Source organism: Bombina bombina, chromosome 11, assembly GCF_027579735.1.
Source record: "Bombina bombina isolate aBomBom1 chromosome 11, aBomBom1.pri, whole genome shotgun sequence".
Classification (NCBI taxonomy): Eukaryota; Metazoa; Chordata; class Amphibia; order Anura; family Bombinatoridae; genus Bombina; species Bombina bombina.
In genome coordinates this window covers 65,840,847-65,852,694 of record NC_069509.1, presented here as the reverse complement: position 1 = coordinate 65,852,694, position 11,848 = coordinate 65,840,847, and positions in this window count along the sequence as shown.

Below are 11,848 nucleotides of genomic sequence, written 5' to 3'. Positions count from 1 at the left end.
AAGTAATGGATGCCACCATGCTTGAACTAGTTTTCTATTTATCTCTCTCTTCTGCTCAGAACAATTAGGGGCAGATACAAATCAGGCAATAAAATAAAGTTTGTGCAATCAAAACCCTGTTAGATAATCTTATGTTCCACTCATTCTTGTTTGGTTAGTCTCTTTTATAGACTGTTTTATATCCGTCCCTAATTGTTCTCGGTAGGAGGGTGAGATAATGGGAAAACTTAAGTTCAAATATGGCAGTGCTTATAACTTTATATAAACTCAGAAGAATTTAGAAAACTAACAACGTTCAGAGTTAAAGGGACACTCAAGTCAAAATAAACTTTAAAGGGACAATAAACACCAGACTTTTTGTTGTTTAAAAAGAAAGAGAATCCCTTTATTACCTATTCCCCAGTTTTGCATAATCAACACAGTTATAGAAATACACTTTTTACCTCTGTGATTACCTTGTATCTAAGCCTCTGCAAACTGCCCCCTTGTTTCAGTTCTTTTGACAGACTTGCTTTTTAGCCAGTCAGTGCTCACTCCAGGGTAACTTCCCGTGCATGAGCACAATGTTATCTATATGAAACACATGAACTTATGCCCTCTAGTGGTCAAAATGCATTCAGGTTAGAGGCAGTCTTCAAGGTCTAAGAAATTAGCATATGAACCTCCTAGGTTTAGCTTTCAACTAAGAATACCAAGAGAACAAAGCAAAATTGATGATAAAAGTAAATTGGAAAGTTGTTTAAAATTACATTCCCTATTTAAATCATGAAAGGTTTTTTTGGACTTGACTGTCCCTTTAATGATTCGGGAAGAGCAGCAGTTTTAAGACACTTTTCGATTTACTTCCATTTCATTATTAAATTTTGCACAGTCTTTTTATATGCACGCTTTCTGGGGAACAAGATCCTACTAAGCATGTGCACAAGCTCACAGGGTATACGTATTCTAGTCTGTGATTGGCGGATGTCTGTCACATGGTACAGGGCAGGAACTGGAAAATAAATTTGTCAGAAAAAAATCTACTGCTTATTTAATATTCAGATTAGGTGTCAAATCATTGTCTTTTATTATGCACTTGTTAATTATGTAATTCTACTGCATTAAAGAAGGGACATTATACACTAGATTTTTATTTGCATAAATGTTTTGCAGATGATCCAATTATATAGCCCATACAGGCTCTGATTTTCAGACTCCTAACCAAGCCCCAAAGTTTTAGGAGAATACCGACGTATACCTACTCCAGCTTGCTCCTGTTTGTTTAAAGGGTCTTCTCATATGCAAAGGAAGGGGGAGTGTCTGCTATTTCCCACTTGCAGTGGGTGTTCCAGCAACCTTTTTAACAGACCTAAACTGGGAGATTCTAAGTAAGTTTGTAAACGGTTTTATACTGGATTTTTATTTCAGTATTTGTGCAAATTATTCTTTATAGTAGTGTCTATTACATGCAGTTAAATTAAAATTAGTGTATACTGTCCCTTTAACTGGTCCTTTAAATTACAGGAAAAGGGGACAAAATAAATAAAAGTATATTACAAAATTGTGTATAATTCAGCATTATTAATAGTAAAATCTCAAAGTGTTTACTGCCCCTTTAAAGGGAGATACTAGATAATAGTATGCTCAGACAGGTGCGTACCATTTAACATAAATAAATAAAACTACAATAGCCTCTAACTCTGATAAGGGCACAGCATGCATGTGCCCAGTGCCAATCTCTGTACTAAAATAGGTGCCGAATGATACATATGCTCCTTGCACTATGTATCTATGTTTGTGTACAAGGTATACGCACAGGGCGCCATTGCTAATGCAAGCTTTCTTTTTTAACCCCTTGATGACCCAGGTCTTGCCACAAGTTTTGATATTACAACGTCTCACTCCCTGAGGCACTTAAAGGGACACTGTACCCAAATATTTTCTTTTGTGCTTCAGATAGAGCATGCAATTTTAAGCAACTTTCTAATTTACTCCTATTTTCCAATGTTCTTTATTCTCTTGGTATCTTTATTTGAAATGCAAGAATGTAAGTTTAGATGGCGGTCCATTTTTGGTGAACTACCTAGGTTGTCCTTGCTGATTGGTGGATAAATGCATCCACCAATCAAAAACTGCTGTCCAGAGTTCTGAACCTAGAAAAAAGCTTACATGTCTTCTTTTTCATATAAAGATAGCAAGAGAACGAAGAAACATTGATCATAGGAGTAAATTAGAAAGTTGCTTAAAATAGCATGCTGTATCTGAATCACAAAATTTGGGTACAGTGTCCCTTTAAGTCTCATCGCTGTTAGTGAGTACTAAGCTATTTAACCCCATCAAGAAAAAAACAACAGCCAACGTACATGGTTCAACGGCTGTCATTAAGGGGTTAATAACCTTTATGTTAAAAAGTTTCTTGCAACAGAATGTTAAAGCCCCAGAATTCTACTGACTTTCACAGTGTTTTAACAAGATGTTTTGTTTAATTGCTGGATGTTAAATGAAGTTTATTGTTGATAGTAAATATCTACAAAGTACATAAAAATGGTGAGTGTAAAAAGGACAGCAATGTTTGCAGATTTAGAAAATAATAATAATCATGTTGTCTATTATAATGTTTATATTATCAAAGTCTCTATCTTTAGAACTTTTGTAAAAATATCCTATTAAGAGGAACTAGCATTAAAAAGGAGGAAATAATTGTGTGATTAAAAAAAACACAATAGTGGATTGAATATCATAGTTATCTTATATAAATGTAGTGTTTATTCACAGGTCATGAAAAACAATAAATTTCCACAAGTATAAAGATTAAAGGAAAATGAAACCTAATGTATTTATTTTATTATTCAGATAAATCATACACTTTAAACATCTATCAAGTATGCTTCTTTTATCAAATTTGCTTCATTCTCTTGTTATCCTTTGATCAAGGAGAGACAATAGACTACTGGGGGCTAACTAAACATATCTGGTGAGCCAGTGACAAGAGATAAATTTGTATCGCCACCAATCACCATCTAGCTCCCAGTAGTGCATTCTTACTGCTGAGGATATGTACATATGCTTTTCAAAAAATAATATTTTATTAAAGAAGTCATTTAAAATTTTGATTAAAATTACATACTCTATCTGAAGCATGAATGCTTAATTTTGACTTTACTGACCCTTTAAAGACACATTAACGTCCCTTTTTTTCTTTGTTGCATTTAAAAGAGGTTTTAATATGTAATTGTTTTTAATTATTGTTCCTGAATACAGTTTTGTTATTATATTATATTTGTGGAGCGTCTTCTTTATCAAGCAACAAGCTTTTGTCCCACTGATCTGTTATGTACACACATGCATTTATATATATATATCTATACATGGCGTGATTCATGCGGCCTTCAAAAAGATAAATCTGCTCGATTCCAGCCATGCTGAAGCACCACCAGGTCATCACCAATCCTCCACCAAATTTCACAGTGGGTGCAAGACACTTTGGCTTGTAGGCCTCTATAGGTCTCCGTATAACCATTAGACGACCAGGCATTTGGCAAAGTTGAAAATTGGACTCATCAGAGATGAGCTGGAATCAGGCAAATTTATCTTTGTGAAGGACACATGAATCAAGCCACTTACAAGGTTATCCTGGAGGAAAACATGCTTCCTGCTGCTCTGTCAATGTTCTCTAACTCTATGGATAGTTTTTGTCCAGCAGGACAATGCTCCATGTCACACAGCCAGGTAAATCAAGGTGTGGATGCAGGACCACCAGATCAAGACCCTGTCATGGCCAACCCAGTCTCCAGACCTGAACCCCATTCATAACCTCTGGAATGTGATCAAGAGGAAGATGGATGGTCACAAACCATCAAACAAGGCAAAAAGTGCTTGACTTTTTGCACCCAGAGTGGCATAAAGTCACCCAACAGCAATGAGAAAGACTGGGGGAGATTACGCCAAGACGTGTGAAAGCTGTGATTGAAAATCAGGGTTATTCCACCAAATATTGGTTTCTGAACTCTTCCTAAGTTAAAACATTAGTGTTGTTTAATATGAAGTTTTTTTCTTTGCATTATTTGAGGTCTGAAAATATTGAATCTTTTTTGTCATTTTGACGAGTTGTCATTTTCAGCAAATTAATACTCTAAATAAAAATATTTTTATTTGGAATTTGGGAGAAATGTTGTCAGTTATAGAATCAAACAAAAATGTTGATTTTACTTAAAGTGAATGTAAATTTTGATGATAAAGTGCCCGGTTTTTAAAACCAGGCACTTTAATTCATCAAAATTTACATTTCACTTGTGTTGTGAAAATACCTTTTAATCTTCACAGCCGCTGCATTGCTTCCTCCGCCCGTCGCAAAGCCTCTTCCTGGGTCTAAAATGAGGAATCCGGCTTCCTCCAATAATGGCGTTGAATCAGACACTGATTCCCCCGGGGGGGAAGCCGTGATTGGAGGATGACGGATTTGTCATTTCTGACATAGGAAGAGGCTTGCGACGACCGGGGGAAGCTGGATCGACTGTCAAGATTAAAAGGTAAGTATTTTCACAACACAAGTGAAATGTAAATTTTGATGAATTAAAGTGCCCCTATTTTTAATCAAATTTTTTAAAACCGGGCACTTTATCATCATAATTTACATTCAATTTAAATACATATTTATAAATAGTAAAACCAGAGTAACTGAGAATTTTGCAGTCGTCTCTTAATTTTTTTCAGAGCTATATATATATATATATATATATATATATATATATATACGTATATATATATACAGTATATATATACAGTATATATATATATATATATATATATATATATATATACATACATATATACTGTGTATATATGTTTGTGTATGTATCTTAAAGTAATACCAGCTCCGTTTGGGAATTGGTAAAAAAAAAAGTGATGAGCGCAGAAAACCATTCAAATCTACAAGGTCCTTTTGTGCACAGAGGCTCCAGAATATTAATGACACCAAATAGAAGAAAAAAGTAAAACGTGTTCCTTATTAAAGCACATGCTCATGCCAAACAATATCAAAAGCACAAAGGAGAGGCAGGCACTACTCGGGGGTAAAAAGCAAACAATAATTTATTGACAAGTATAAGCCCTACAAAAAAGAAAAGGCTTAAACATAACACCAACAGCAAACAGGCAGATGGATGGACACAGAGGGACTGACGGCCTGACGCATTTCGCGCCCCCTAGTGGCGCTAAATCATATGATTTAGCACCACTAGGGGGCGCAAAACGCGTCAGGCCGTCAGTCCCTCTGTGTCCATCCATCTGCCTGTTTGCTGTTGGTGTTATGTTTAAGCCTTTTCTTTTTTGTAGGGCTTATACTTGTCAATAAATTATTGTTTGCTTTTTACCCCCGAGTAGTGCCTGCCTCTCCTTTTTGCATTACTCACTTTGGGTTTGATCTCCCTGGCTACGGCACTCCGGAGTAGCTGTTTTACCATTGGATAACCCTGCGGTCTATTTGCAGTTCCGGTTCCGGATCAGTGCAGCCGCACGCCGTATCTTTCTTCTCAATATCAAAAGCACAGTTACTAAAAAAATGTCCAACATGGACAAATGAGTGTGTTCATATATAAAGTTAATCTCTGCTTATATAGATGTGCACAGTACTCATACACAGTTCCAATAATAGCCTTGAAATAAAGATATCCAAATCAATGGCCCATTGTATAAATTTATCATTACAATTTAGAACCAGTAAACTTAACAGAGAACCATATTAGCCCTGTGTATAGTATTAGTCAGCATATCCCAGCAAGTCCTCCCAGAGTGTATGTGTAATCTACTGACTTACCATTCTATTGCTATTCTCACAATATCTCACCGCTCACTGGGACACGTTGCACAATGGCCGGGAGTGACGTCTCACTCAACCGTGCCTCCACCATATTGGTTTCAGCTTCAAAACAGTTCTCCCAGAGCTGACTGCTGGTTGCAACTAAAGCATGAAATCAACCAGGATACACTCTGGGTACTCATTACTACACACACCATGTTCACGGAGCTTTGTTGAAAAGAATACCTAGGTAGGATCAGAAAACAGCAAAGCACTACTGGGAGCTAGCTAATGATTGGCACATATATGCCTCTTGTCGTTGGCTTACAGTTTGTGTTCAGCTAGCCCACAGTAGTGAATTTCTGCTTCTTCAACAAAGGATACCAAGAGAACAAAGCAAATTTGGTAATAGATGTAAATTGAAAATTGTTTAAAACGGTATGCTCTATCTGAATGATTAAACACAATTTTGGGGGGTTTACGTCCCTTTAAGATGTTGGTTCTATAAAAAAATATTTACGTAAGTGAAAGACAACATTACATTCAGTACAGTCAAAGATTTCCTTAATCTACCGTTTACCTGAAGTCCACATTTTTCCAAGGGAAGTTAGCCAAACACGTTAGAGACCAGTGCATATTTTACACTGCACTGCAATTTACATCTTCAGTAAATAGGACACACTGACAAACATTTTCCACATTCAAGCAGACTTGATTCAGACAGGGCTGTTCCCAGACAAAGTCCTACGGTTTCATGGTTGTTGTTTTAAATTAATATCAGCCAGCGAAACAAAGCGTAGATCCTTTAAGTTATAATCAAACATATTAGGGTTTCAATAAATGTAATATGTCACACAGTCCAGGAACCAGTTACATTTATTCCTTTATTAAAGAAACATTAAACAGTTTGAGATTGTAATATACATGATTAATTATGTGTAGTAAAAATACTTTGCATTATACTTTCAATATTTATTTTGCTCAATTTTCTAGTAATTTAGCTTAAAAAATATTTTTATCTTATTTAACTGACTTTCTATAAAGTAATGGGTACTGTCATATTGGAACCTAAGTTTTCTCTTGAGGACCGTTAGAGATGGATATTCAACGTAACTTCTATGAAAATAGTGTGCAAACAAAGCTGTGTGGAAACCCTAATAGATATTTTAACAATCTGTGTATGAAAGAAGGGGGATTGCGCAGCTCCAGGTTCACTGCAGCAAAACGGTAACTTCTTTTACTTCACAGTTAATGGAAGGCAGCCTCCGACCAAACAGTCTATTCAATGCGAGTGACTAGGTGCAAGCCAAAAGACAAGGTAGAGCGTTTCCCACATCAAAGGCAGTACATGAGGAAGAGAAGGCAGCACACTCGGGAATCCAAGTTAAAAAACTATACTTTATTCTTACATCAAAATACTTACAAACACGAGGAAAGGGGGCTTGTCCTTACGCGCTTCGTGCCGTGCGGCACTTCGTCATAGGATAGCAGGTAAGCAATTTATTTATGGGGTGGTGGGAGCTCAACGTTCTCTATAATGAGGTCAATCCCTTTAAGTGTAGCATACAATTATATATGAAGTATATTGATGATCTCATATTCATCTTCAAGGGAAATAATGTTTTGATGAGTTTTTGAGTTTTGTACCCTGCAACTCCAATCATATCCCACATGCGGGTGACTATGGGAGGCGCTCGGTATACAGGCTCATTCATACAAAGTGATTTAAAAACAACAGTTGATCTATGGAAGGATACAGAGAACAGCAACAACATAGAAATGCCAATATGCTTAATCACAACTGAAAGGCTGAACTTATACTGGGGATAGTTCTTAAAACAGTATAGAAAATAAAATAATATACTGAAAAGTAACAACTATAATAAAATGTGGGATACAATGTTGTAGGTTTGAATACATTGTGGAAAAACCCTTAGCAACATATAATAATGCAAACCCAAACAGAGTAAAAAGTAATCAAAACTGGAGTGCTAAAATATAAAAATGATGATACAAAGAATCTCTTCATTGGCTACGCAAAAATAAGTCAAAACTTAAAGGGACACTGAACCCAATTTTTTTCTATTGTTATTCAGATACAGCATGAAATTTTAAGCAACTTTCAAATTTACTCCTATTATCAATTTTCCTTCGTTCTCTTGCTATCTTTATTTGAAAAATAAATCATCTAAGCTTTTTTTTTTTTTTGGTTCAGACCCCTGGACAGCACTTTTTTATTGGTGGATGAATGTATCCACCAATTAGCAAGAACAACCCAGGTTGTTCACCAAAAATGGGCCGGCATCTAAACTTACATTCTTGCATTTCAAATAAAGATACCAAGAGAATTAAGAAAATTTGATTATAGGAGTAAATTAGAAAGTTGCTTAAAATGTCATGCTCTATCAGAATCACAAAAGAAAAAATTTGGGTTCAGTGTCCCTTTAAATGAAGCCACAGTGAATAACCTATCTTAAGGGGAGGGAGAATGTACAAAGTACAGGTGGCCCTCGTTTTACAACGGTTCAATTTACACTGTTTCAGAATAACAACCTTTTTTTCCAGTCATGTGACTGCTATTGAAAAGCAGTGCATTTATTAAAATAGCCAGTATGTGCAGCTGTCCGCTTGTGTTGCAGCAAAGCCAAGCAAGCTGAAATTAATCAGTTTAACCAGACCTGAGCTATCGAGCAGATTTCAAAGGAACAAGATCTTCCTGTCTATAAATCAGTCCAGATTGTAATTCATAGAAAGAACTGTTTGCAGAAAAATGCAAGTGAAGTCTGTGTTGTGTGATTATTTTATTAGGTTTATAATGCTGTTTAGTATTTAAAGTCTTCATTTCAAAGCTTTAAAAATAATGTATTAGGTGTTACTTATGACAATTTTGAGAGGGGCCTGGAACCTATCGCCCTCACTTCTCATTGACTTACATTATAAACTGGGTTTCAATTTACAACAGTTTCGATTTACAACCATTCCTTCTGGAACCTAACCCCGGCGTAAACTGAGGGCTACCTGTACAAAACAAAACATTTTTTTAAAAATCAACAGTATCATTAAGATGATTAAATACAGCTAATTCTCCAAGACATTAAAATAGCAACCACAAAAAAGAGAAACACAGATTTTGACACTGGTACATGAATACGTAGTTGTCATCCCATTTTTTATTTAAACCTTTCGGTTCTCTTGTGTTAAGCGTAAATATCCAATATATGTATTTTTTGTGAGAATTGTATATTTGTTGCCACCTCTAGGTGGTAATTTAGCAATATCTATTACCTTTACATTAAAATTGGAGATATGGGTGAAATGAAGCCCATTAAAATGCCTAGCTATGCTGGAGTCCTTATCACAATTTTTAACGTCTCTTTTATGTTTGCCAATTCTGGACCTAAGGCAACATGACGTTTGCCCCACGTACTGGGCATTGCACAAATTACACTCCAAAAGGTAAATCACAAAAGTGGTACCGCAATTTGCATAGTGTTTAATTTTGTATTCTATGCCAGTATCTGAGCTTTTAAAAGTATTGCCCCTAGAAATTACTTTGCATGTGCCACAATTACGTGATAGACATTTAAAAAAGTGCCCTTTTTGTTCAACCAAACTCCTTTTTTACTCTGACTGCTGGAAATTAAGCTAGGAGACAACTTATTCCCCAAAGTAGGGGCTTTTCTAGATACAAATTTGATCTGATCAACAACAGGGGATAGTATATCATCACCTCTTAGAAATGTTAAATTATGTTTTATAATTTTAGAAATCTCTCGATACTGTAACGAGAATTCTGTGGAGAATACGATTGTTTCATTACTGAAATTACCTTCTGCCCTGAAACTCTTACTTTTCACACTCAACATGGGCTTATCCTTTACCTCCCTTAGTGCTTTCTTGAGTAAGCTGAGGTCATAACCCCTGGCCAGAAGGCTTTCAATAAGTTTATTTGCTTGTGCATCAAATAATGTCTCCGAAGAGGCATTCCTCCTTAGCCTAAGAAACTGACTCTTTGGTATAGACTTAATCAAGTGTTTTGGGTGGCATGACTTAGCATGAAGAATTTTATTACCAGAGGTGGGCTTTCTATAGGTATCTGTAATAACCAAATTAAATTCTGATGAGCCACAAAGTTTAAGATCCAAATACTGTACTTCAGTCTTATGTGATATCCTCGTAAACCTAAGGCCTAGCTCATTATTGTTCACAAAACTCAAAAACTCATCAAAACATTATTTCCCTTGAAGATGAATATGAGATCATCGATATACCTCATATATAATAGTATGCTACACTTAAAGAGATTGACCTCATTATAGAGAACGTTGAGCTCCCACCACCCCATAAATAAATTGGCAAATGAGGGGGCAAATTTCGCCCCCATTGCCGTACCACAAGTTTGCAAGTAGTACCTGCCATCAAACATAAAAAAGTTATGGGATAGTAGGAACTCAACGCTCTCACAAATAAGCATCCAAAATTCCTCAGAGAAATTAGTCCTTTGTCTTGAAGATTTGTATGAATGAGCCTGTATACCGAGTGCCTCCCATAGTCACCCGCATGTGGGATATGATTAGAGGTGCCGGGTATATAGGTGTTGCTTCATCACTTACCTGCTATGTGCAGCACGGCACGAAACGCGTAAGGACATGCCCCCTTTCCTTGTGTTTGAACGTTTTTTTTTTAGGTCGGAATAAAGTATGGTTTTTTAACTTGGATTCTTGGGTGTGCTGCCTTCTCTTCCTCATTTTTTTGTTTTAAATATTTTTATTGAGGTTGTTCAAAAATAGAACAATAACCAAAAGTTCAGCTGCATATATACTGTACATCAGGCAATACAGATATAGTGTTACTAACACGTTCATGTACAGTATATATATATATATATATATATATATATATATAATCAAACAAGCAATACAGTACTATTGTACAACATAACACTGAACATATAAACTGGAACCCCACTTTTTTTTATTTTAAAGAAAATGAACGCGCCTCCAGACCTTCAGCAGGCCACTCATAGACCTATGTAGTCTAAATAGTTAAAAGGAGGTGCTCTAATGTTACCTATGGTCGCTCTTGGACCTTGACATTTGGTAAATTAGAGTGATACAGAGCTGCTCTTAGGCAGGGTAAAATGACAAATTTGAGAAAAATTAGCAACTGATATTTTAAATGGTATCTATAATGGGAGTAAACTCAAGCGTTGTCTAAAATGAGTTGACATTGCTGAACTTAGACAGTGACATAAATAATATAGCTTAATACGGATACCATGAGACTTTGGGGCAACAGAGTTACAGTGGGACACAATGAAAAATAAATTTAAATAGTGCCAGAAATTATAATTCTGGGAGTTTGTCCTAATATATATATAATGAAAAACTAGTCTTTTGCAGAAATCTTACTTAGATCTTGAGATGGTGCATAGCCTGGGTGGGATTTATTTATGGGGAAGTTTAGGAACCCAGTTGAGTCACTGTATTCATAGGAACCTATAAACACCTAGTTACATTCAGTGTGCGTATAAACCCATTCCTATAGCTAAAGGAGAGGTGAAAAGGGTTAACCTCCTCTGGGAGACAAACTAAACGATCCTCTGTAGCCGGATACTTAAATCTCAGTAGATAGCAGTTAGAGTTTTGAAAATGATGTGCATAATGATACCTAGAATACTATACAGCAAAATATTACATAGTAGTAGCCTAAGAAATGAGTACCCCTGTACTGTATATATATATAGCATGCTGTCTCGGCCGCAGACAGCCTGTTTTCTCACAAAAAGAAATTGACACAGTTAGACTGTATATAATTTAGTTCTAAAATGGGGCTCTAATTGTTAGAGATCCTGCTTAGGTGTCAATATACTTCTAGTAAATGCAGCTTTATATAAGGGAACATACATGACTAAACTGCAGTATAACTTTTAACTAGTATAGCTCTTTCTAGAAGGTAGTTGGTTGTAGCAAAATAAATATCCCTATAGATATTGAGTCAGGCTATAAATATACAACTACGGAGGTGATTCTAGTGAAAATGCATACCAAACATTGGACATTCCCCTAAAGC